Raw genomic sequence first — 25,726 nt, 5'->3', positions numbered from 1 at the left:
TATTAATATTTTTGAAGAATATTTGTGTGAATAGTTCCTATCATATATTAATTTAACTTCAGGACAGTAATGGGGATTCTACAAACTATTTACCATAAAAAGGCAGCTCCGGGCTTAATAGGATTTGGATCTAACCCTGATCTAATACTTTAAATTGATACTATGCCAGGTGGTCAAAGTGCTCGTCCCATTTGCCACAGTCTTGAACAATAGAGAAATTCCTCTCGTAGGGCTATAACAGGAGGGGAAGGCAATGTGCCAGCTTCTGAGCAAATTCTAATATCTGTCTGGAATTAATCTGCTAGAGCTGTACATGAGGCAGAGATGATTAGCTGTTTACCAAAACCCTTTACTTTTCCTCCTTGTATATAAACATTCTTTGCCACTAGGTGTGGAGGTCACTGAAAATTTTTATTTTAAGCATGTACTTTGTTCAGAGTTCTTTTTGTCTGTGTATAACCCTACTTCTGGGGATCAGACCTTCTAAGATAAAATGTGCATTAAAATGTTCCCCTTCTGTCTTTCTCAACTATTTCCCGTGAACTCCTCTCATGGACAAGATTTATAAAGGTTGTAGGGTTTAAGGGTGTGTTACAGAAACAGCACTCTCCTCATCCAAGAAAGTGGTAAGAGAGGTGGGAGCTCTACTTGTGTATTGTTTTATTTTTAACACATACTGAGTTAAACCTAAAATAATGGTACAAAAAGTAAGGTATAATATGCTTTTCTCCTTTTTACATGTAGTCTTTTTAATAAGATAAATTTTGAATAGGGTTTCTCAATTTAGGTTTTTTTCCTTATACTTGTATTTGTCTCAGATTTTGGTATTGAGTTGCCAGTAGATATTATTTTCAGTGTTGAAGATTTTTGCCCTTTGAGAGGGAGTATCTTCATACATATTTTAGAGATTTTTGAGAGTAGCTGCATTAGAAGCTGATGATGTAGAACCACTTTAAATCAAGATCAACTATATTTATTTAACACACCAGATAATAGCCTATGCAGTTGTCACAGGCTGATGGTGATCCATGGAGAAATGCTAATGGACAGAAGAAATATAAGTCTTTTGTTGTAGGTAAAGAATACAATTTATGAGACACAGACAAAGGAGATGAGGAAGCATATTGCCTTTGGCTCAGGCAAGTTTCTGTGGACTTCAGGTTCCACAATGATGACTCAAGTCCACTGAGACTACTTGACTAGGGTGAGGATACTATCAAGTTTTTGGGGGAAGCTCATGTTGCCATTCCCTTTAGGATTTTTCTTTCCTCCTTGTCCATTCCCCAGCGCTGAGGACGTTCAGAGTACCTGCCTACCAGCCAGATGCAAGTAACTTTCAGCCTATTTGCAAAATCATTATAAGAGTAAAAAAGTCAATTCTCAAGGGTTAGTTTGCCTGGAGAAACACTCTCTAACAGGCCCAGGGCTTAGAATTACTCAGTGTAGTCCTTCAAAGTTAAATAACCCCATTGGTTTTCAGTGTTAGTTTTCAATTTTGAAACTTAAATTACCATGGTTGTGTGTTGAGTCTTGGGGTTAAGACTAAGTTTTCAGTTCCAAACACTAATGTATAATGTCACTGTTTTCTTAGAAGAAGAGTTCGTGCAAACTCCACCAGCTTTATTAATGGAGGGATTGTTGGTTAGACCTTCATGTCCCCTCCTTTAGAGAAGTGTCATCTATCAGAAAACACTATTGGCACTCGAGGCACCACAAGATAACGTTGTAAGATCTGATTTGATTAGTTTTATGCAGAACTTTTTCACAGCAAAGCATTTATTAGAAACAGCTCAGTCAACCAATGACACCTGTGGTTTGCATATTCTGAAAGAAAAAGCAAGGTATTTAAAAGCATGCTTCACAACAGGCTAGTCCAATTAAGGAGCATGTCGTTACTAGTGGGGTGCTTAGGTCAAAGAAAATGTAGAACTAGAATACTAACAAACCCAATACCTCGGAATACTGGGGGGTACACATCTCATAAGATCCTGTTTTGAACAAATCGTTTTAGAGTAAAATGCTATGCATTTATTGAGGACTCGATCAAATAAATACCTTCTGTGACACCTTGATCAATGTACTTTGGCAGAACTGGTCAATCTTTACTCCAAAAGTAATTTGTTTCTACTTTATAGCACGGATATTGAATTATTATTATTTATAACAGTAGTAGTAGTCTAGTAGTTATTTGGCAGAGCTTATAACTTACTATCTTATGTATCTTCATGGCTCAGTTCAATGGCAGGCATATTAGTAATTGCTCATCAAATATTTGTTGAAATGAATTTCTGCCTGCAGACATACACTTATGAATCAGCGAATGAAACAATTCCAGGAAAGACTGAATATGGTTTCTTCTACATCATAAGTAGATCATGAATCCTATAGAAATGGTAGGATTATGACCTTCCTATTAGCAATGCATCTAGATTTTATTGGTGGAAAGAATGCAGTCTAAGGATATTTCACTAGTATCAAACTGTTAAAGAAGGATGTGTACTAAAAATGGGATTTTAAAATACTAACAAGCAAAAAAGTACTAAGGAAAAAATATGGAATAACAAAATATTGAGTGATCATGAAAACAAATTTGGATCTTATTTTAGAGTTGATTGGTTTTAAAAACACAGTGAACTGGAGACATCTGGGTGGCTCAGTGGTTGGGCATCTGCCTTTGGCCCAGGGTGTGGTCCTGGGGTCCCCGGATCCAGTCCCACATCGGGCTCCCTGCATGGAGCCTGCTTCTCCCTCTGCCTGTGTCTCTGCCTCTCTCTCTCTCTCTCTCTAATGAATAAATAAATAAAATGTTTTTTTTAAAAACACAGTAAACTGAAGTAAGTTAGTTGTTTTCATGTTTTTTGTTTTTTTCTCTCTCTCCCTCTCTCTCCTTGAGGGACTGCATGGCGAAACTAAATTTTGAGAACCATGAGTGCAGGGCCAGAGTGTGTATTTACTTGCCTTTGTATTTCCAGTATTTAATCCAGATGTAAGAACATATTAGGTTCTTAATATTTGTTGAATAAATGAATCAATAAATGAAACATGTTTATCTGACTGTGGTTTTCTTATTAGTGGATTTATAGGCAAAAACCCTATTTCTACTGAAAGTTGGCTATGATAATTTTCATAGTTTCAATCTTGGTTGTCCAATCTTATCTATTCCTCAAAGACTTATTATTTGGAAATGTGAATTCTCCTGGCATAGGTTTCTACTACAATGAATTCCTCTTGACTCCAGCTGCCTGGTGTTGAAGTTTCTATTTTAAGTGCTTCTCCAGCAGTTTGTCCGCAGAACTACTGTAGCAGTTTTCGCACATAATTTCATTTACGAAAAGCTCTTATCAAAAGCAATTTCCCTTTCATGAAATTGTACATATGGGGTTTACTTTTGTATGCTTTCCCCCAATCGGGAGACTCTTCCTTTGATTAGATGCACACCTGTTGGGGATAGCTTGAAAAAGAGGGAGTAAGGAGTTGGGAATTCGAAAAGGAGACAAAAGAGATAAAGCAGGTGGCAGAGCAGGAGAGAGATGTTTTTAAATGCAGCTTTGGGAGAAATTAAGGCAGCTGAGATAAAGTTAGAACTTCATCCCATAGGCTAGAAGGAAGAGAAGTGCGTGTGTTCTAGTGTGGAACTGTCATGAGCAGACCCAAAGTTCTGCTAGTGAGTCGTACGAAGGCCTCAGCGGTGCCTATTTGGTATTCCTCGCTGCTTGAATACACGTTGCACAGGGTTTTCTCAGTCAAGTTACCGGATGAATTTGGAGTCACTGTGACCCAGGAGGCAGGGTTCAACAGGCTATTCATCTATCCAGAAAAGCATGTTACGTTATATGGAATACAGCCTGGATAGAGCAGAGGAGCGGTAGGTCATCTGCTACAAAGCAGAAAATACGTATATAGGTATGTTGTCGGAGATTCTGGAAAGAGATTTTAGTGTTCTGTCTCCATTATTTGGCTTTTAAGAACAAAAATGCCTATTTATACTAACTTTCATAGCTTCATTCAACCTTGGTGGCCCAAACTTACTTTTCCCTTAAAGGCTTATTTTTTTTGGAAATATGAATTCTGCTGGCACAGGGATTTTTGGAGCCTAATCCTTTTATTGGAAAGGAAAAATATATGTTTGTATAGCAATGTAAAAATTGCATGAGCCACAGAGATGCAAAAATATTACTTTCTTTCCATAACTAGACTTAATTTTAATCTTGAGCCCCCTTTTCAGTCTGAAGCAGAAAAACTTCATTTAGTAACTTACAGTTTTAGTGGTTTCTCAGTGATTTCAAATTTAAATCAGTCAAATTTAAGATGTCCCCCCCTCTTATTCTCCTGGGGGCTGATGTTCATCATAAATGTGTAGCAAGATGCAGCACTTTTGAAAGAGGGCATCCGACCTTCCATTCCGATTTGCCCTGTGCTGACTTCAATTCACATGGACAATACTCTTGTCACAGGGGTTGGCTGTCTGCATGTCTAGAACTCGGGGACCCTCCAAACTGTTGCTTTCGGTGGGGGTACCGTCCCCCTTTTAGACTCAAATTGTATGATTTGCATTTTAGCAACCTACTTTCCCAGTGACCACCAGAATCTTCCCCGTCTGTTGGTTTTATATTACATTCAGGACATTCTTTGCCATACGAGAAAATATTTGATAGTTCCCCCCCCCCCCCAAAAAATATTCGATTCCTATCAGACCCTTCACAACTTCTAAGAGACTGCAGGAAATCCATCGTGGGGGCACCTGGTTGGCTCAGTCGATTAAGCAATTAAGCATCTACCTTCAGCTGAAGTCATGAACCTAGGGTCCTGGGATCAAGTCCCATGTTGTGTCAGGCTCCCTGCTCAGTGGGGAGCCTGCTTTTCCCTCTCCCTCTGCTACTCCCCCTACTTGTGAGCCTGCTCTCTCTCTCTCTCTCTCTCTCTGTCAAATAAATAAATAAAATCTTTAAAAAAAAGTCCATAGTGAATTCCTCCTCCCTCCCTTCTTTCCTTCCAACATTTTTTTTTCCTTCCAACATTTAATTCAGTGCCAGATATTTGTGAGGCATTGGTAGTAAAAGGTTTCTTCTCTGAAGAGTATTATTTCTAGTAGAATGTGAGAATTTAACTTTCTAGTGGGTTGTGAGAATCAAAATAATTTAGCTCTGCCCCAACACATACACAAAGCTTAGACACTGAAGACTGAAGCTACGTTGCCCCACAGCATACTATCTATATTAACTTCATTATTTCATAAAACTCTTGCCATGCTAAGGCTTTAACTCTTCAACAGAAAACTTAACAGTTTGTACCCGCAAATTCTTTGAGCTCTTTGTCTCTGAAGTCCTAGCCTTGCTGTTTTATGGTCTTTACCCTATTCTAACCAATCCCACCTCCTAAATCAAGATTACCTTAAACCAAACTTTCAATTCTTAATAAATTCTGATCTCGTCTCTCTCTGAGACACTGCCAAAGCACTGCCGGGGTGGTATCTTGCCTTACACGGTAAGCAACAAACTTAGCTTTGCCTCAACAAATCAACAGGCTATGTTGGTGGTATTCAGGGAGCCAGCACTTGACAATGGTATCATCATAACCCAGTAGCAAGTCCTGCTTCTAAGAGAAGGTATATTTAGTACATATAATTAGCTCTAATTGCTGTGAAAGATTATTTTAAATGTATGTTTATGCATGATCAGAAGTCAGGCCTTTCATTGCTGCTTCATGATGTGGTTTGAATACCCAAACCAAATACCATTGACTATTTCTCAATGGACATTAAACATGAGATCTTTCTTTGTTTTAAAAAATGTGATTTTTGTTACTCACCATGCTAAGATTTAAGGCAGGTTCTACTCACGCGTCACGTATTGAGTTTAGGCCCTTTCGATGATCCCAGATGCCAAATGTTCCTCACTTGTCCTGAACCCATGCTACATTCAGTCTCCTGCTATGTAATTAGGTTCCTAGAACATCTGACACAGGAGACATTTTTATGCATTTTTAAATTTTTGACTAAAGTGTGTTAGTAAAACCTGCTATCTGCTGATCTATCCAGGTGTTATAGTCTGAATGTATTCCCCCCAATGTCGATGTCAAAACTCCAGCTCCCGAGGAAGTCAGTGGACTTAAGGGGGGGAGGGGAGGCTTTGGAAGGTGATTAGTGTCTTTATTAAAAAGAAGCTCAGATTGCTTGTGAGGATACAATGAGAGGTCTGACCTGGAAGAGAGCCCTCATCAGACTATGCTAACAGTCTGATCTCACACCTCTAACCTCCAGACATGTGGGAAATACATTTCTGTGGCTTATAGGTCACCTAGTCTTGGTATTTTGTTATTGTGGCCTGAATGGACTAAGAGGTGAACTGAGCTACACAACAAATGCCGTCCCTAAAATTGCTCTGTTAAGTGTCTGTAAGATCTCCTTTGGCCAGGGTTTTCAGTTGTAGGCAACAGAATCTGACCTAGCAAGTTTACTTGGAAAGGGATTTATGACAGTTCACAGAATTATTGGGAGAGCTAAAAGTACCGACTCTAGGCTGAGCTTCTGGGAACAGTGCCCAGAACCTCACTGAAAACTGGCTTGCTAAAGAAGCTGCTGTTGCCATTGGCCTTGGAACCCAATGCCTTTGCCATATCAGGAAGATGTTGCATCGGGCAAGTGTTCCCACTGCTGCTAGCTTCAGAAGGATCGAGCGCCCTTGCCAGGATGCTGTTTAAGACTGGTTTCCAAAGTGTGGTCCCTGGAAGCAGCATTGGCATCACCTGGTAACCTGTTGGAAATGTGAATTCTTCAACTCTACCCCAGACCTATTGACTCAACTGCTGTAGGGGGAAGGCCTGAGGATTTGTGTTTCTGATACAAGGTCAAGTTTGAAATCTTCTGTACATTGTGCGCTTCATTACCCCGAACCTTATGCATATACAGGTATATCTGCTTGGCAGAGCGTAGGTCATGTGAGGAACTCTGGCCAAAAAGGAGGGTAACGGAGTCTCCAGCAGTACTTCTCAAAACTCAAGGTGTATAACGAATCACTTGTAGATCTTGTTAAACTGCAGGTTCAGATTTAGTAGGTCTGGTGGCCATTGCTAATGAGGTCGCAGGTGATGCCGGTACTGCTCCACGGACCACAGTTTGAGTAGGAAAAGTTTATAGTACAGAAATACATGTGCAAAAAGGAGGCCAAGGGGATTGTGAGTAATCCAATGTGCGGTATATTTTACTCATCCTGTCTTTTAAGAAAAACTCATAACCACCAAAATTTGTAGAATCTTCACAACCTGTTCTTTCCTTTACTCTGAATAAGGAGTCCATTTCCTTTCTTGGATAACTTTCAGTGCCTGGGTATTAGAGTTTAGGAAAGAAGTTAGATTTTTCTTAAAGCCTAAGTTAAAGCCACATTCAGTAAACAGCTCCTTAATTTTTTCTCTGAATATCTTTTGTCTTCTAAGACTGCTTCTTAGTCAGAAATAGACTCTACAAACTCAACTGCACACCCTCATCCAGGCTCTTCTTGCAACTACCACTGCTGATTCCCTCCCTACCCAAATAGCCTGAAGTCGTTGAGTCCTGCTAGGATAATTTCTGGAAGATTCATCTGGCTACCTAATAGCCACTTGAATACATTTGATCCTTTCCCTCATGGCCAAGTCAGTGCTTGGTTTTCATAGGAGCATTCTCAAATTTTAGGAACAGTTTTGCCTTTCCTGCCTGGAGAACTTTGGGCAGCATTACCATTTGTTGATTTACATTTCTGCTTTATCATGATACTCTATCCAACATACCTCCAACCAGAGAACATATTTTATAGCAAAGGAAGCATGACTGGTCTTATGATGTGCCCATCACCCAAAGCAATGGCTGTATTCTCTGGTGGTAGCTATATCTGCCACCTGGTTTTTCCTATTTCTGAGTTCTCACAGAAAAAGGAATCCTTATTCTGGCCTGGTGGAGGTAGATATACCAATTACTAGGGGTAAATGGCTTGCTATTAAACAATTAGGATAAAGGGAACTATATTTGGAACCTAGATGATTTACTAATGTATTTCTTACTATGTTTTCTTGCTCAGTCATCCTGGTCAATGGAAAGCCATAAAAACCTAATAAAGGGATCATTAAGGATTCATATTCTGTGAGGGATAATGATTTGGGTCATCTCACTATCTAAAGAACCCCATCTAACTGAGGTTCTAAAGGTATGAGTGGATAGTGGCAGCTGTGGTAACTAACATGGACCTTGTGACCAGCTTTGGAAGCAGAGACTGTAGCTACTCATTTTATGTTAATTAATTGCTTTTTCACCCCCTTCTTTTCTCCTTCCTTCCTACCTTTTATGGAAAAAAGAATGGCTGTGGCTCATGATTTAGGATTCAGGTAAGAAAATGGCCATCAATAGCAGCTGATGGGATTTTGTAGGGGAGACAAAGCTCTTGTCTGGACAAAGGATCAAAATGCTTATATTACTATGTGGGTTTAGGATAAGAGTATAATGATATGATTGGTATTTAGATTATTTTTCACCACAAATACAATATTTCCAATAGTACATATTTTTCTCTTGGGTGCCACAATCAAAATTATGAGAATTTATTTTTTAATTGAGAATAAAGTGGCTTCTAAATAAGTTCATGGATTTATATGTACCTGCTTTAAAGTGAATAAATAATGAGTAAATAAAACTGGGTAAACAGATATTGGCACTTTGTTTGACAAGAGCATATCGGAAAGATAAGTTGCAGTATTGTGGCCTGGGCAATGTGGAAGAATGAAAACATCAAAATTCTCAGCGACAATCTTTTAGGGTGAATTCCACGGATGATATTTCATTCAGCTCACTTATCCACTCACTTTTATTTATTGTTGTGGTTAGTAAGTGTTGTTTATGAGCCCCTGTGTGCCAGGCATTGTTTCAGGTACTGGGCATACATCTGTCAACAGAACAGATATAGTTCTCCTTTCACTTAGTGTCAAATCAAGAGAGACCCCTTTAGGCTTAAAACAATACTTCCTGTGCTATCCCTATTTTGTCTGAACTTCACGTTGATTGATCATGGCTTCTGCTGAGACTTACAGCAGCAGAGGCTAACAATTCTTTTGTTATCATGAGGGGGAAAAAAGAGAAATAGGAGTTTTAGTTTAAGGGCAAAGCTTGGTTCTAAGAAGTAAATATATACACTTGATTTGCAAAGCATTGGTGAGCTAATGGAGAAACTAGGATGGATAGGATGTTGCGGATTCTTAGTAAATGAAAGTACTAATATTTTGGTCAAGTTGATATAGGCTTATAGAAGAAGAATTATGTCAGACATAAAGAGATCATAAAAGAAATATGTACTCAAAAAAAGAATGAGATTTTTATCCTAAAGTTACATATGAGCTGAATGACTTTTGAACAGGAGATTTAAAAAGAAAGATTTGACACTGATTTAGATATATAATGATATGAAGGAGTCAAATACACTGAAATGTCATTTATTCTTTACTATTATTGATCATCTTCCTGTTAGGTGGAAGAGCCTAATTTCCCTCCATTTGAAGTAGATTGAATTTAGTGAGTCATGTTCAAAAAAGGGGAAGTGATGGTACACAATTTCTGAAACTTGGTCATAAAGGGTACTGATGCCTTCTCCTTGCCCTTTTTCTTGATCTTCTGCTTTGGGGGATGCTAGCTGCCCTGGGGTGACAACACTTAAGTAGCTCTATAAAAGGTTCGTGTATCAAGGTATGGAGGCCCTCTATCAATTATCTGCATTAAACTGAAGCCTCTAGGCAATAATCATAAAATTAAGCTATCTTGGAAATGGATCTTTAGCCCCAATCAAGCCTTTAATTGATTGCAGCCCCAGTTGATATCTTGATGCAACCTCACAAGAGCCCCTGAGCCAGAACAAATTAGCTAAGATGTTCCTGGGATTCCTGACTCACAGAAACTGACAGTGTGTGTTTGTTGTTTCAAGCCACTATGTTGGGGGCAATTTTAACCCAGCAATAGGTAATCAAACAGAAATACACATCTCTGGTCTTATCATTGGACAGTGTGAGTGCCTATATACACGTCAGAGCAGTTTCAAGACATAATCTACAAGACTTGGGGTCTCAACCTTAGGATAAAAGCAAAGCAGTGGGGCTGACCATTACTGTGTATATGGTGAGGTAAGAAGGACAAAGTTGTGAGGCAGTTCAGTTATGAGGGAACAAGAAAGGAAATATCTTGGTTGGTAAAACCTAAAGAAAAGAAATCCTCTGTCCTTGTAAAGCAAATACTAATTGAGAATTTATATACACAAAAATTTGGATCCAGGGCTAAATCTTATTATCCTATAGTTTGAATTGGGGGTCTTTGAAAGTGTCAGTTTTATTGTGCTTGGTCATGAAGGGAAAGGAGAAAAAAGAATCAAGAGTTAGTTAATCTAGTATTGGAGGAATAGCTGACTGCTTTATCAATCCATCTATAGCCTGGACTATCATCCTAATAGCCTGGAGGCTCATCTCTTCTCCAGCTTCTACACATTATCTTGCCCTGAGAAGTTACCAATGCATAGTTATTGGAAAATTAAATGAATAAAGGAGAATGAAGAAACAGAAGGGAAAAGGATGAGGAAAGAGGAGTTAGTGTAAGAAAATCAAAGGAAGAAGGAAAATGAATGAAAGAAATGTAGGAAGAGACAATGAGAAGAGAGATAAGAAGAAAGAAGAAATGGGAAGGAGAGAAGAAAGAAGTGGTTGACTATGCCACTGCATCAGGACCATGAGTGTGGGGAGACTGGGAGCTCATGTTCACAGGGAGTTCATGTTCACAGAGTGGCTGTGAGACCCAAATCAGTAAGTTATGTTGGGCTCGCACTTTGTCAGCCTGATAAGTCATCACAACTCCTTTACCTCACTGTTGGGAATTTTTTGTTTTTTTAAGAGTGCCTGATATTTTCTACAACTTTGCCTTTAAACAAAGACGCACACAAACACATACAACACCACATCTGTGTGATTTATAATTTGAGACATTTTTTTTCATGATTCTAACAAGGGAGCTACCACTGTTGGCTTCTCTTGATGTATTTCCAAAGCTCTATGATTATAGGAGTCACCCAGAGTTTAAAGAAAGAAATACAGATTTCTGGGCCTAAGATCCACCAAATGAAAATCATTCCTTCATGAGATTTCCCAAATCTTGTGTGTGTGTGTGTGTGTGTGTGTGTGTGTGTTTTCTACCTTTTTCAGGAATTTCCCTGAAAAATATCTTGCTCCAAAATCTCAAATAGTTATCTCCGTCAGAAACAGGAGGCCTCATTCCAATTACCAAACAAAAGATGTACTCTGAGGCCAATGTTTCTCAAGCTATCTGTGGGGAAGGACTTTTTTTTTTTTTTAGCTACCAAACTGTCACAATTTTTAAAATATAAAATACTATAGAATTGAACTAATAGAAAAATAAAATAAAAAGATACACAGATAAAACTTCTACATTTTTGTTTTACTAGGTTCTCCAGACATGAGATAGTCTTTCAAATTTCTATAAAGGGTTCTAACTGCCTTACTCTGAATTTCTGTGTTAATCTCATTGGGGATTGGGGCAAACTGCTCACTGGGGCTCCAGTGGGGGGCCTCCTTTGGGATTCCTATTCCTAGCCCAACAATTCTATTTCTCTTCTGCCTCACCATGGCAAAGTTCAAATGCTCCAAAAATCCTCTAAACAAGTCTCAGGGACATGCATGGGAAGACCAAATGACTGTCCTCTGCTTATTAGCTGCCTGCCATCTAGTACCCTCCCACTGGCTGACACTGGTTTCCTGTCCCCAAGCCAATCTGTAATCCATTCCAAGAGTTCTTCCCTTAAGCTATGTTTTTGATCTTGTAAACCAATCCATGTGTCATGCAGTTGCATCACATGCTCCTCTGATATCCAGCTGTCCACTGTTTCACCCTGATCTATTCATTAGACAGTATGCTCAAAGGATTGAAGTCAATTAATATGGAAGGGCACATTGTTTCTCTAGTGTTCCTCACTTGTGGGTTGGTGCTGGGAGTTCTGCAAATTATCAATTAACATGCTTTCTCCTATTGCTTTGAGACATGATTTCAATATGTTTTCATGAACTTTAAATTTCTTAGGGCTAGGACCTATTTGTTTTCTTTTCTAAATATTAGGAATGTAGAATGTATTTGTGTTTTATTATCCAAACATGGATGTATGTCCTTTTCTGTATTAAAATTAGTGAAAACTTATTTTAAAAACTCACATTAGTTTTTGGAACAGCCTCAATGCACAATAATATAGAAATAAGATGAGGAAAGGAAAGGCATGTTGGTATAACTCACCACTTAATGCATTGCCTGGATTTCAGGCGTTCTCTCTCCCCAGATCACTTTCGCATTCTTTTTTCTCAAATCACCTGACCAGTGATTCAATCCCAACAACTAGCCAGATAGTCCTGAGTGTCTGGTTAGCGTCTTAAATTTAACACATACCAAATACACTTAATATTTTCTTCTCAAACCAAATATTTTAATGGCCAGTTTTTCAGGGCAAAATCTTGCTATTATCTTTGAATTGATTCTCCCTATGTAGCTAAGCCATATGGAATTTATTTCTGCAAGGTGGTCTAACTTCCTTTCATTCTTCGGCTGCAAACCAGAGTCTCTTTATTTTTATTTAGAGAGTTGGATTACATGATTTTTCTCTCCTTCAGCCCCTCCTAGAATTACCTTAATGCAACTACCAGATCAATTATTTTATTTTAAATCACATCAATTTATTTCAAAGCACAGCTTAGCCTTACTTAGTCCACATTACCAATGGAATACAATTCATATTCCTTATCATGTGTGTAAGACTTCTCTATCCCTCTAAGTACTCTAAACTCTTGCAAACAGAATCAGGGACTTTCAGAATACATATTTCATAGTGTCCCATCTGTGTGTATTTATGTTCTTTTTTCTAGAATGCCCCAATTCCCAAGTGTCATAGTTTTACCTATTGCTAACCCTTTACATCTTCCAACTCTCTCAAGAAATCTCTGATTCATCCACTCAAAAATAACCCCCTGCCTCTCATAGTATGTCTTATTTCTTTTTTTAGATAAATATGCATTCCTTATATCATCTGGTAGATGATTTATCAACACTTTACTTAAATATTTAAATTACATTTCATTATTCTAGTTTTAGAAATCATCACCACTATTATTATTTCAATGTATTAGATTTTGGAGTGGACAGAACTGGACTCTAATTCTGTCTCTACCAATTTTGCTTTACATATTTTTATCCTCAATTTTCTCACTTATAAAAAGGGCATTATATTGGCCCTTCCAAAGGGTTTCCTTTGAGTATCAAATAAAAATTTATATCAAGCACTTAGAGAGTTTCTCATATGTACCAAATGGTCAATGAATGTTGGCTGTTGTTATACCACAGCTGAGATAAAGAGAGGTTAATAATTAAAGAATTTGCACCCCAAACACGTTTATTTTGTTTTCTACAGCTTTAATAGCCTAGGATTCCAAAAAAAAATGATATAAGAAATACTACAGAATAGCAGAAACTATCTCTTTAGAATTATAATTCAAGAAAGGTTAAGCAACCACAAATATGACTTTTCTTTGTGCACAAAGTGCTTGCTCTTCTCTGCACCTTTCTATGGGTTCCCTCACAAATTTCTTTTAACTCCCAAAGATGACTGAGGTATGTTCTTTGTGCTGTGAAGATTTATGATGTAGTTGGAGGAGATCAATTTATACACACACATAACTATCATACAGAGTAGATTGCAATTACTAAGAGGAATGGTCTTGAGTGAATGACTTCAATGATTAAAAAAAAAAAAGGGAAAGGTCATCCCTAATGGCAGAGTGATGGGAAATCCCCCTATATTGGGGGATTATTATTGATAATTAATATTTAGCTACTCACTTCTCAGTTGAACTTTAAACTTCTAAGGTGAAAAACGTGAGGGAATAAGCTACCCAGGAAAAGGGCCACTCTTTTTTTTTTAAGATTTTATTTACTTATTCATGAGAGACAGAGAGAGAGAGAAAGAGAGTCAGAGACACAGGCCGAGGGAGAAGCAGGCTCCTTGCAGGGAGCCTGATGCAGGACTGGATCCCTGGACTCAATTCCTGGACTCGATCCCTGGGCCCTGGGATCACGCCCTGAGCGTGATTGATTGATTGATAGACAATCACTGAGGCATCCAGGCATCCCAATAGAGCCACTGAGGCATCCAGGCATCCCAATAGAGCCACTCTTAAGAGTTGTCTATGTAGTCAGAATTCAGTTTCCACAAAGAACTGAGGGAAGGAACATTTTCCAATCACTTGTTCTGTAAGTTTTGCTGTATGGAGTAGTTATGGTGATGCTAAGCATGGGATAGTACAAATAGATAAAATGCAATAGTACATAGCAAAGTATCAATATACTTTCCAATAATTGGAGAGACACATTATAAATACAACTATAATAGAGATTGAGGTAAGGTTATGTGTCTTCCAGATATATTTATTACAAGGTCTATGCATTTACTGTAACCAATAATAGACATAATAAAATGATCACGACATTAATTTGTATAGCTATGCTCCCTTTCCTCTTAAAGTGCTTTTAATATTTCATTCTCCTTCATTGACCCAATTTCTTAGAGAAGAGAGTCTAAGGAGGCCTTTTTTATAAAGCTTATAGAGAAAGTAGGCACTTTTCTCTTTAAAATCATATAAAAAAATAGGACAAAGTACTTTGCCAGCATGGGATATTAACATAAAACACGTGGAAAGTGCTGCTGTCGCAAAATAGCTTAGACTTTTTTCCTTAGATCCAATTTATCACGGCGTTCTGAATTTGAGTATAACTTTTTTGGTAAAAATGACTCTTCACTCCTCTATGCGAACAAATGGGACTTTAGGCATAGCATCATAAGAGGATTTCCTATGCTATGTTAAGACCCCAATATAGGGACATTCCATTGTGAATATAAATAACCCCAGTCCCTCTAAACTTGCCTCTCCATATGGTTTTGCTTAACAATGCAGCAGATGCCCTGGATAGAAACCACCTATTTAGCTATAGGCAGGCCGGCAAGCTTCTGTCACTATGTTCTCTCTGGTAGGTCACTGGACGTGAATGCCAACCAGGGCAATTCCCTTGGCAGTCAAACTTGCGGGCAACTTGCAGGCAACTTGCAGGCACAGGGATATTTTAAGGGTGCTCTACCTTAGAAGCCTGCCAGGTTTGTTGTTTTGTGCATGAGGCCATGTCAACTTTTTTCCAAGGTCTGATGCTTCAGATAAATCTATTGGGATTAAAGCCAAAGGAGAAAGGACTAGACGAAAATACATAGTCAACCTTGGCATTGATAATTTTTCTCACTAAAAAAAAATCATCTTTGTTAATCAAATGAGCAGTAAGAATCTCTGAACTTGTATTTTCAATGAAATTCTCCCCAATTAACCCCACTCATCATGTGTTCACAGAAGCTATGGAAATTGTTTCCTGAATGCAAGAAATTTGTTATAAAAAATCTTAGGGGTCTGAGTCCTTTCTGGATTAAAAAAAAAAAACAACTAAAACTATCATTTTGGGACAATCTCTGATGCCAGAAGCTGTTATTGAGGTGTGATAGTTACCTACTATAACCTGGACTGTGAAAAAGGGTCGCTCCCTAAGCCCACTTCTTTTATCCCAGGTCCTTAGGTAGGCATCTACTCCCATCGATTATTTTTGTTGATTGATTCCTGCTTCTTAACATGCTGCCAAAACCTCTTTCCTTACGCTCTAATAAAGGCTCAAGAGGATCGATTTCAATAACTGTATTTACTTATTCTACTAAAAATAGAATTGCAACTGTTCCAAATCCTATTGGGTTTGTGTGTGTGTGTGTGTGTGTGTGTGTGTGTGTGTGTGTGTAACTATATCTTCAAGTTATTTTCCAATTCTTGACATTGTCCATTTCTTTATCTTTTAGAAGTTTCCAGCTAATAATTTTGATGCTGCCTATGTGTCAGGACTCTACCAGGTACTTTGTGGATATCTTTAATTTTTGGAGTAAACTGAGGGATACAGTAGAAGAAACTGAAATCCAGAGATTTACCTAATTTGGGTCAAGTCCTAGAAAACAGTTAAATTGGGTAAACGGTATAGTTTTGTTTTTATCTACATTTCACATTCTTTTCATGATATTTCTACCTGTAGATGAGAAGTGAGCCTATTTTACTGTCTAGTTTTCTTTATTGGATTTTATGTTTTTTGAAAATGGAGAGTACTGTTTTTACTCTGAAATTAATAAAATATATTGTCTCATCCTTACATCAAATTCTACTTGTAGGGTCATCCATACCAACCTTTCTCCTTCTGTAGCCTGTGTTCACAGAATTGAGCTTTTCTCCTATTCTCCGTCCATTCCCCAAAATCAAGATGATGAAGGAATACTCAAAGTCTACCTTTGATCACTTGGACATGGCCTTCCTGCCACTCTGTGAGGACTCCCCAAGGAAGATCATACAAAGGAAGTAAGGTATCAAAGTATTGTTAGGTACAGCTGTGACATAATTAGAGAAAAGCTGTATTTTCAAGAGAACGATTTTTGTAAGTTAAAGGCCTAATATGTTTGCTGCCCTTGAATACAAACCAGAATCTCTGGACGTGTATATTTGTTAGATAAACAAGGCTGAAATCTTTCGTCTTCTACTAGCCAAAGAGAATACTGATGCTCTAGGCATTTTCTAGGGTTTAGCCTGAACCGACAATTTAATAGCTTCCTACAGAAAGAGATTACACTCAAGAAAAGTCAAAATGACCTTCTATCCATCTCTCTCTTAATGTGTTCCACATTTTATCCTTCTTTGAGCTTTTACCCGAAAGTTTACAGAAAGTTTTTGTTTTCTATGAGGCAAAAGACTAGATGCTTTATGATTTACTTCATTTAATCAAAAAACAATCATTATATTCATATTGTAGATATCATTGTGCCATTCATTCCACAAGTGGCGAACAGGCCTTGAGAATTTAGGGACATTTTTACAATGTCATTCGGCTAGCAATTAATGGACACAGACTTTAAATATGTATATTCTTAATACCCAAGTCTTGCTTTGGCATAGTATGTTATATTGACATAAAACAATGAATTAGGACTAATTGTTATGTTCTTTGTTTTATTGAGGCTCAATATAAGGACAGTAATAGAATATTTATTTCTTAATTCTCTGTAAAATCATCATTGAAAGTTTTCCTATCTGTGCCTTATGTGGGAACTAATAAATGACTTCCATATTTAGTTGGAGGAAAAAGCATTATTTCTTAAAGAACTAATGTTTTATTATAATTAATAGAAGTACATAGGTTTAATTTGTTGTTTGCTTGCTTTCTTGATTGCTTACTTGCTTGCTTCCCTTGCTTTGCTTCCAGGAAACTCTAGACTAAATTTAAAGCCTAATCATAGAAATTATTGTAGTAGGTTAGGAGGTTGATGTATTTTCTTCTTCATTGCTTAAAAATTTTTCAGATAGGCATTCTTCTTTTATTCTAAGTCTGAAATTTTTTTAAGAAGAGGTTTAAATTATAAACAATATAGATTCAGAAGCAAAACCCATATTTTCAAAATGAGAGTTCTCAAATCTCTCTCATCTATTACCTGTATTGTTCCTACCCTATCTTATTATTTTTCATATTTTGAAAGCTGAACTTCTTGTCATAGCAAGTCTTTAGCATTACTCTTTCAAAGCTCAAATTGAATATTTATTTAAGAAAAAAGCTTGCAACATTCTTTTAAAGGACAGAACTTACAAATTAGATTTTGGTTTAAAAATGATGAAATGCCAAGTCTTAGTTCACAGTTTATTTTAAATTTTATGAGAGTTTGCACTTGTCTTCTTCTCTCCTCCTGTCCTTCCTGAAACATTCCAGTCATTATCACATCATATTTATAGCAGTCTTTCCTCTGAAAATGTGTTCATGGAACACTGACCATGTTTCATATATAAAAATGAATCCAAAGTAAATTGATTGAAAATATACATATTGTGTTTGAGTTAAGATGATGTCAAAGCAACTGGGCAACTAGTTACCTTGGGCACCTCAGGTGTTCAGTGCATGTCATTTGGCCAAAACTGTGCTAAGATGAGTCTAGGTGGTTACTTGGCACGGTGGCAAACTAAAAGTTGACTACGTTTTGTATTTTCCAAGTAGTTCTACTGATGGCCCCTAGAGTAATTAGTTTCAGGTGTTTCAACAGCCCTTCGTTTTCTGTCTGGCTTGACACAATTTGCTTTTCTGACTATATAGGGTAGAGGGCACTCCATGCCCTGAATCCCAAAGACGTGAAACAAACATTGGTAACTTCTACAGCTCTTCTCTTTTAATTAATCTGCATGCATTTCCAAGCATGCGTTATCTATCCTCTAATATTTATGCATGCTCTATTTGTGTATTTAATTTGCCATATGGATATCAAATACCATTTATTCATACTGACTTCCTTGTTGAGTTTCAGAAAACTTTTCCTGTGTATCAGGGATCTTAGAATAGATGCAGGAGAAAACATTATTAGGCCTGTAACAAGATAACCTAATTTGTCAAATCTGAGACTATTAGAGATGACAGATCAAATGTTACCTTTCAGGGAATGTGTTGAAAAATAGCCCTGGAACAAAACCTTTGGAGAGGAGTTGTTAGTAATTTGCCAATTTACTCGAATGGTGATGAAGCAGAAAGAAATAATATCATTTTCCCTGTTTATGATTAAATAACTGATATATTTTATAAAGAAGGGCAAAGAATGATTTGTGCATTCTAGTTATAGCAAAGTTCCAGGTTTGGTGCTGCTTATTCTGGATTTCACTTTTCCAGAATATATTACTAGTAGCTGAATCAAGATGATTTCTTAACATAATGCCTTTGGCTAAGCATATGTATCTTTAGTATTTTGATGTTGGAAGTGGCAATATAAAATGATTACACTCAGAACTGTAAAGTTTACTGGCTATGCTGCCACTGTTATATTCATTAACATAGATTATAAAGTGAAGTGGGGATTTGGCAATTTTATGGTCTGTTGATCAAGGTAGATAGCACAGAAAGATAATTTAGGACTTAAAGTGAACTGAATAGTTGGACTGTAACTATCTGATCAATTATTCAGATAATCACTTCACTTCCTCCCATTTACATAATCCCTGCACGTATATGATGGAGACACATAAAAGACAGACCAGTCATGGGAATGTTATTTTTACGTGACATGAATCCCTTTATATGACATGACCCAGCTCTTTGCTCTTCCTTTTGGATATCTGAGTGTTACAGGACATGATGACACATTTTCCACTATGCCTCCAACTTGCCTGTACAAGCATCTTTCGTTATGACCTCTCGTGGACTGTAAGATTGGGGATGACCCTCTAACCAGCTGCCGGGTGGCCAACGCAGTCAAGTTCTACACTGAGGGGAAGGACTAAAGTCTCTTTTGTGTCACATTCTTGAAGGCTTTTCCTGGCCAGCGATGATTTGGCAGGAGTGTACACTTGGGCTGCTGGGCTGCTGCCAGTCACTTGGTCCTGAAACTGGAGTGAGTAGGATCCTGCCAAAGATTAGACTGAGAAATCTGGATGCAGGCTGGCAATCCAAGCTATGGCTCCAGCCAAATTGGCACAGTTGGGAAAACCTTGGAGAATCACAATTATTTTAAACAAAATACAAAGTTTGTGAGCTTTCTAAACATTATGTAAATCAGCCTTGATTTCTAATTCACAGAAGCACAGAGGTCCATCACTTGCAGTACATCTGTAAATGTATTAGTGCCCTGATTCTTGTCAAATGGAACCTTAGTTTGCAAAGACAACACTAAATGGTACTGCTCTGGCCGTGCGTCAGTACCTACAGCAGCAAGCAGAAACCCCAGGTGTTTTAACACCCTTCTCAGAACTCTGGTTCTCATTCCACTGGCGGCTCAGGAACTGCCAGTCTGTGAGTGTATTTGTGCGTTGAGGAGGCCGATGTGGGATATTAACAGCACGGTTTATGGAGAACCTACTCTTTGTGCCTCACAGACATCATCTCATTTAAATTAATCCTCACAGTGGTTCTGTGAAGCAGGTATTATTGTTATTCCCATTTTTGTCTCAGGCTGCTGAGATTCAAACCAGGTTTCCCAAATGCTAAAGCTTATTTTATATATATATTTTAATATATAATTATAATATATAATTACTATATACATAATTTAAATATATATAATTTATATATATATAATTTAAATTCAGCTCAATTGAGGCACAATTGACATACAAAATAGTAAGAATTTAAAATGTACATTGTAGTAGTTTGACTCCTATGCTTTATGAAAGGATTCCCCCATCTAGTTAATTAACTCACCAATTACCTCAATTTTTATTTGTTTGTTTGTTTATGTGCTGAGAGCATTTAAGTTCTCTTCCAGTAAATTTCAGTTATACGATACTATACAATACAGGGTTGACTACAGTCACCATGTTTTTCATTAGTTCCTCAGACATAATTTATCCTACAGCTGAAAGTTTGTAGCCTTTTACAACCTCTTCTCAGAATCCCTAGCCACTGCTTTTCTACTTGTTGTTTCTGTGACTTTGATTTTTTCTGGGGCGGGGGGTGGGCGGGAGGGTTCTACAAATAAATGATACCATGCAGTATTTGTCTTTCTCTATCTGCCTAATTTCATGTAGTATAATGCCCTCAAGGCCCAACCATATTGTGGCAAATGGCAGGATTTCATTTTTTTTCATGGCTAAATAATATTCCATTGTAATATTTCGCATCTTCCTTATCCATTTGCTCATTGATGGACACTTGGGTTGTTTCCACATCATAGCTCTTGTGAATAATGTTGCAATAAACACGGGGGAGCAGATATCTCTTTAATAACCTGTCTTGTATATATACCAAGGAAGCATTGGGATCATATGGCAGTTCTCTTTTTCATTTTTTGAGGGACCTCTGTATTTTTTCCATAGTAGTTGCAGCAAATTATATTCCCACCAGAAGTGCAGACATGTTCCTGTTTCTCTTCATCCTATCAACACTTATCTCCTGTCTTTTTGTTGATACACATTCTAACAAGTGTGAAGTGATATTTAGTTTTGGTATCACCCCCCTCCCTGGTGTTTAGTGTTGTTGAGGGATATGCATCCATAGTGCTTTTCAAAGTTTGATGTACTTACAAATCTCCAACGGAATATTTTGAAAATGCTGATTCCTGGCTTTTGTGCAAAGAAATTCTGGTTTAATAGGTTTGGGACAAGTGGCATGGATGATTCTAATTCAGATGGTTAGACAGCCAGCCTTAGAAATACTGCTCTATGGGGTCTTTCAATTGTATCCAATTGTGTAGAGACATGTGTTGGAGTAGGGCATGTTTTTCTTCCCAAACTGCATCTAATGAGACCCAGAAGCATTAGCTTCAGTCTGTTCTGTGGTGTTGCATTGGCTTTTGTTAACACAACTCCTGAATCCTTCTTTTTTCTTTCTCTTCTGTAGACCTATTGCTTATACCACAGACCTTAGCTTACAGTATTTTGAGTATCACTGTTCACTATCTTGGAAATCCCCAGTGATCTGAAGTGTACTTAAAGTATTTGAGTAAAAATTTATTTTTTTAAAGATTCTATTTATTTATTCATGAGAGACCCACAGAGAGAGGCAAAGACAGGCAGAGGGAGAAGCAGGCTCCCCATGGGGAGCCTGATGCAGGCCTCAACCCCAGGACCCTGAGATCATGACCTGAGTTGAAGGCAGACGCTCAACCACTGAACCACCGAGGTGCCTTTGAGTAAAATATTTATACCCTAGACTTGCCACTTGCTTGTGACAAACAGATAAGCTCCTTTCTTCAAAAGACACATTACAGTATTCTGGGTTATTCATGCTTTTTCCTGCTTGTAAAGAAAAGACATTTTAATGCACCATAGAAAGTATACAAAAGTTATTTGAAATCTTAAAAAAAAAGTTAAATAATTAATTTCATAGCTTGATCTACCAGTCTGAAAAATAGAGGTGAAATATTTTGACAAATAATTTGGGAATCCCTTAACATATTGTTAAATTAATTTCTGTCTTTTAAGAACAATATTATTTTACTGAACATATCTTATTTCTTAGCAGAGAAAAACCTAAGAAAAGTCCAGTGTTCTTGCTTCAAAGCCTGGGCAGAATTTGGCCTGAAAATGTGAGAGATTTAAAAATACCTACAGAAAATGAGCAAGTGAAAAGAGACGTTATATGAGCTTTAATAGTGTCCTTAAGACAAAAAGAAAATTTCCATGTTTATTTTGTGTTTTACCTGATATAGATATACATTCCTGTAATGTTATACTTTAAAGACAGAATTCAATTTTTAGATTTCCATTGTTTTAAGAAAGTCAGCTGAATGCTATGTATATCAATTCATGACTTTAAGGTAATTTTTTGTCTAAGCAGAACTTCCTATAAAAATTACACATGTTTAAATTAATCAATGTGACTTATGGTTTTTCCATTTATATTTACTCTGAAATTGTGATTTCAAAGGATATTAAATTTTATTTGATTTAGCATCTAGATTGAGAGGCCATATTTCTTTGGTGTGTATCTAGGCAAACTATAGCAATTTTAATGATGACTTATGATTCGAAGAAATCCAAATATCATCACTTAATTTTAATTTTGCTTAGGTGGTATTTAGAAACTTTTTTTCTCTTGACGTCTTTTCACAAGCCTTACTAAAGGAAGATATTCCCAGAGATTTAAGGTGCAAGAAGCATGAAAACAATGTTTTGATACCTCGGTGACACTCTTGGCTGTGGTGTTTGTTTTTGTTTTTAATCTGAGCTGTGTGTTAAAGCAGAGGGAGACACAGCCAGTTTTTGCTGGGTCACTGTTGTTTGGGGATGACGGTATAAATGCATGATGGATGACCTTTGCATCACATAAAAATGTGGTATACATCACAGATATATGAAGGATTTGACTAAATTTGTGGCATTATTAAATAAAGAGCAGGTTGCAGCAGAGCTTTGCTGTGTTTATTCCAGTAAATTTTCTTTACATAACAATGTTAATGATATTCTGCACCAAGTCAGAGGGTGGAGGTGTCCTTTTGGTAGTTTTAGGTGGTAGCTTTTCAAGGGAATGGAACTTTAGATTTGAGCAAAGGGAACAGAACATTTGGAAGGTCTTGAGGGAAAGTGACAAAAGAGTGGGTAGTGGGAGGAATAGCAACACAAAGGAAACTAGAGAAGAGGTGAAGTCCAGGATCAGAGGACTAAAAGGGAATGGAGAGTTCATTTCAGTTGGAAAACCGACACAAGTGATGAGATGGAAATCAAGTCATATGCACAATCAGAAAGAGGTGTATTGGGGGGAAAAATCCAAATTAGAGTAAAAATATGTGAAGTTAGAGATTAATGATGGAGGGCTTTGAATTCTAGATATTAAAACTCAGATTATTGAATAGGTGATATGGTTACCAGAGTTGCTATTGGAAGAATCTGTATATATAACTATGCAAAAAATAGTAAAGTGAATCCAGAGGCAACTTAAGCCCACATTCATGCTTCATAACAATTATTGGGAGGCAGGTGTTACCAGACCACATTGTGGAGCGTGCGCTCTTTAGGTAACTGGGGTCATTTACATTTAGCCTCTTAGTCATTTACATTGCCCGCTTGACACCTCTTGGTATTTGAGTTTGCAACTCCTGTCTTGTCCTGTCCTGAAGAGTTGTAGGATTTGGCACTCATGTCACTTAGTTCTGCAGATGACAAATGATCCTCAAAGGCTGCTTGGGCTCTTAATAAGTGGATAACCAAGTAGGTTATGCATCTCTACCAATGGGCCACCAACCACCCAGTAACAGTAAAATGCGTCATTCACCTTACTGGTTGTTTTGAATGATATACGACAGCTGCCATGAAGTTTTCATGTTATTGACTGACCTTGCCATTCACTGTGTTGGCATGCCAGAGAAATAGCTTGGCATTTCAGATGGGAATATGGGCTCATGATTTGGGAGAGTTTTCTTTAGGATGCCAGCCAGTGAGCTTTTCAAGAGATTCATCATAATATAAGCATTGCTCTGTAATTGAAAGATTTAACTGTATCTCTGCCTGAACACCATCTTTAGAGATTGTGGTTTAATTGGTCCTAGGTAGGTCCCAGGTACCAATATTTTCTTAAGTTCCCTGCATGATTGTCTAGCCAGGTTTGAGAACTATTGATCTAAGTCATTAACACTCAAGTGCATCTTGTTCAGGTGTCTAATGTGAACAAAGTTGGATAGTTGCCTGAACAGGTGACTCTAAGAAGATTCTTGCATCTGAGGAAGGGAGGGGAGGATACCTTGAAGTAGCATAACTAGTTTAGAAAATAAGAACCTATAGGTACTATCAAGAGAAACCAAGCTTGTAGTTAAAGCATGAAACTATCTAAGAATTAACAGGGCAAAAATGGAAGAAGAGAAGCAAGCTGGGTAAGCAAGATTGAGGCCAATGAATAGTTAGGTGTGAAGAATATGTAGGGGAGAGTCTTAGGACTGAGTTCAGCACTAGACTGTGAGTGCAGTTTCACTTATCCAATATTTCTATTGCATGTTGTACAAGCAACAAAGTTATAGGCAGATGGGATGCCACTGGTAATGGCCTGAGCTTTAGAAGACTAAAAGATTGTGTTATTGTAAAGTGTATAGAGCAAGGAATGCACTTATATTTGCTGTATAAATCTTTTAAATATTTATTTGTGCATTTGAGAGCAGGAGAGAGAGAGAGCAAGCAGGGATGAGGGACAGAGAAGGAGAAAGAGTCTTAAGCAGACCCCATGCAGAGTGTGGAACTGAAGTGGACTCAATCCCAGGACCCTGAGATCATGACCTGAGCCACAACCACAAGTCAACCGTCCAACCAACTGCACCACACAGGTGCCCAGGAAAAGTATTTTTAAAGCTTTAAAATTCCTTGTCTCCTCTCAAAGTTCACACAGAATATCAGAAATCAGTAGAACCAATTTCAAATACCTTAAGAATAATCATAGCCACCCTCCAGTTCTCATTCTCTCCCTTAAATTTCTTAACCTGAAACAATATTTAAACAACTGATTTCTCTTTTTCCACCTTATGTTTTACTTTTAAATCAATGTTTTAAAAATCTCTAGTACTGCTAAGCCATTCCTCTTCCTTCTGGAGGAGCAGCTGTAGCTTTGGAATCAGACTGGGTTTAAGTCCCGGTTCCATCATTCACTGAATGCATGAGCTTGATCAGATTACTTTGGTTCTCCCAGTTTCAGTGTTATCATCTTTAAAATGGGACTGGATCATCTGTTTCTTATGGGTCTTGTGATTATCAGAGGAAATAAGTCACTCCATGCCTACGTATAGCAGCTACTCAAAGACACTAACATTTGCTTTGTCCTGATAGGGAAGATGAATAGAAATGCCTTAATGTTACATGGGGACTTAACTCACAGGGAAAAGCTAACTCTTCTGGAAGATATACATCAGTAGCAGTCAGTTTTGATTTAAACCTTTTCCCATAAATTTTACCTAGTTCTTGTATCCCTGAGAGTTAAGTAGCTAAAGTTGGCATGGATTGTGAGATGGATTATGCCCAACTTTGTTTCACAATCTTTACACCCACCAGTTGTGAGATGTAGGTAGCATTTACTTGGAGGAATGCAAAACTATTGGAAAATCACAGCCTTGACACCACACGAACATATGCATTATTTCTTACAGTAGTTTAAAATGCCAGTGCATGG

General features: G+C 37.6%; 1 long non-coding RNA gene across 1 annotated transcript in view; it reads left to right on the top strand.

The window, feature by feature from the left end:
- Positions 1-16,478, top strand: part of LOC144291830 (uncharacterized) — a 175,622-nt gene extending 159,144 nt beyond the window's left edge. The window contains exons 5-6 of the long non-coding RNA XR_013359402.1: positions 15,936-15,986; positions 16,296-16,478. This is a non-coding gene — a long non-coding RNA (uncharacterized LOC144291830). The remainder of the gene's footprint in view (positions 1-15,935; positions 15,987-16,295) is intronic.
- Positions 16,479-25,726: the final 9,248 nt, after the last annotated feature.

Source organism: Canis aureus, chromosome 20 (genome assembly GCF_053574225.1).
Source record: "Canis aureus isolate CA01 chromosome 20, VMU_Caureus_v.1.0, whole genome shotgun sequence".
NCBI lineage: Eukaryota > Metazoa > Chordata > Mammalia > Carnivora > Canidae > Canis > Canis aureus.
The sequence above is the reverse complement of the archived record's forward strand: the minus strand, read 5'-3'. Positions and strand labels throughout refer to the sequence as shown.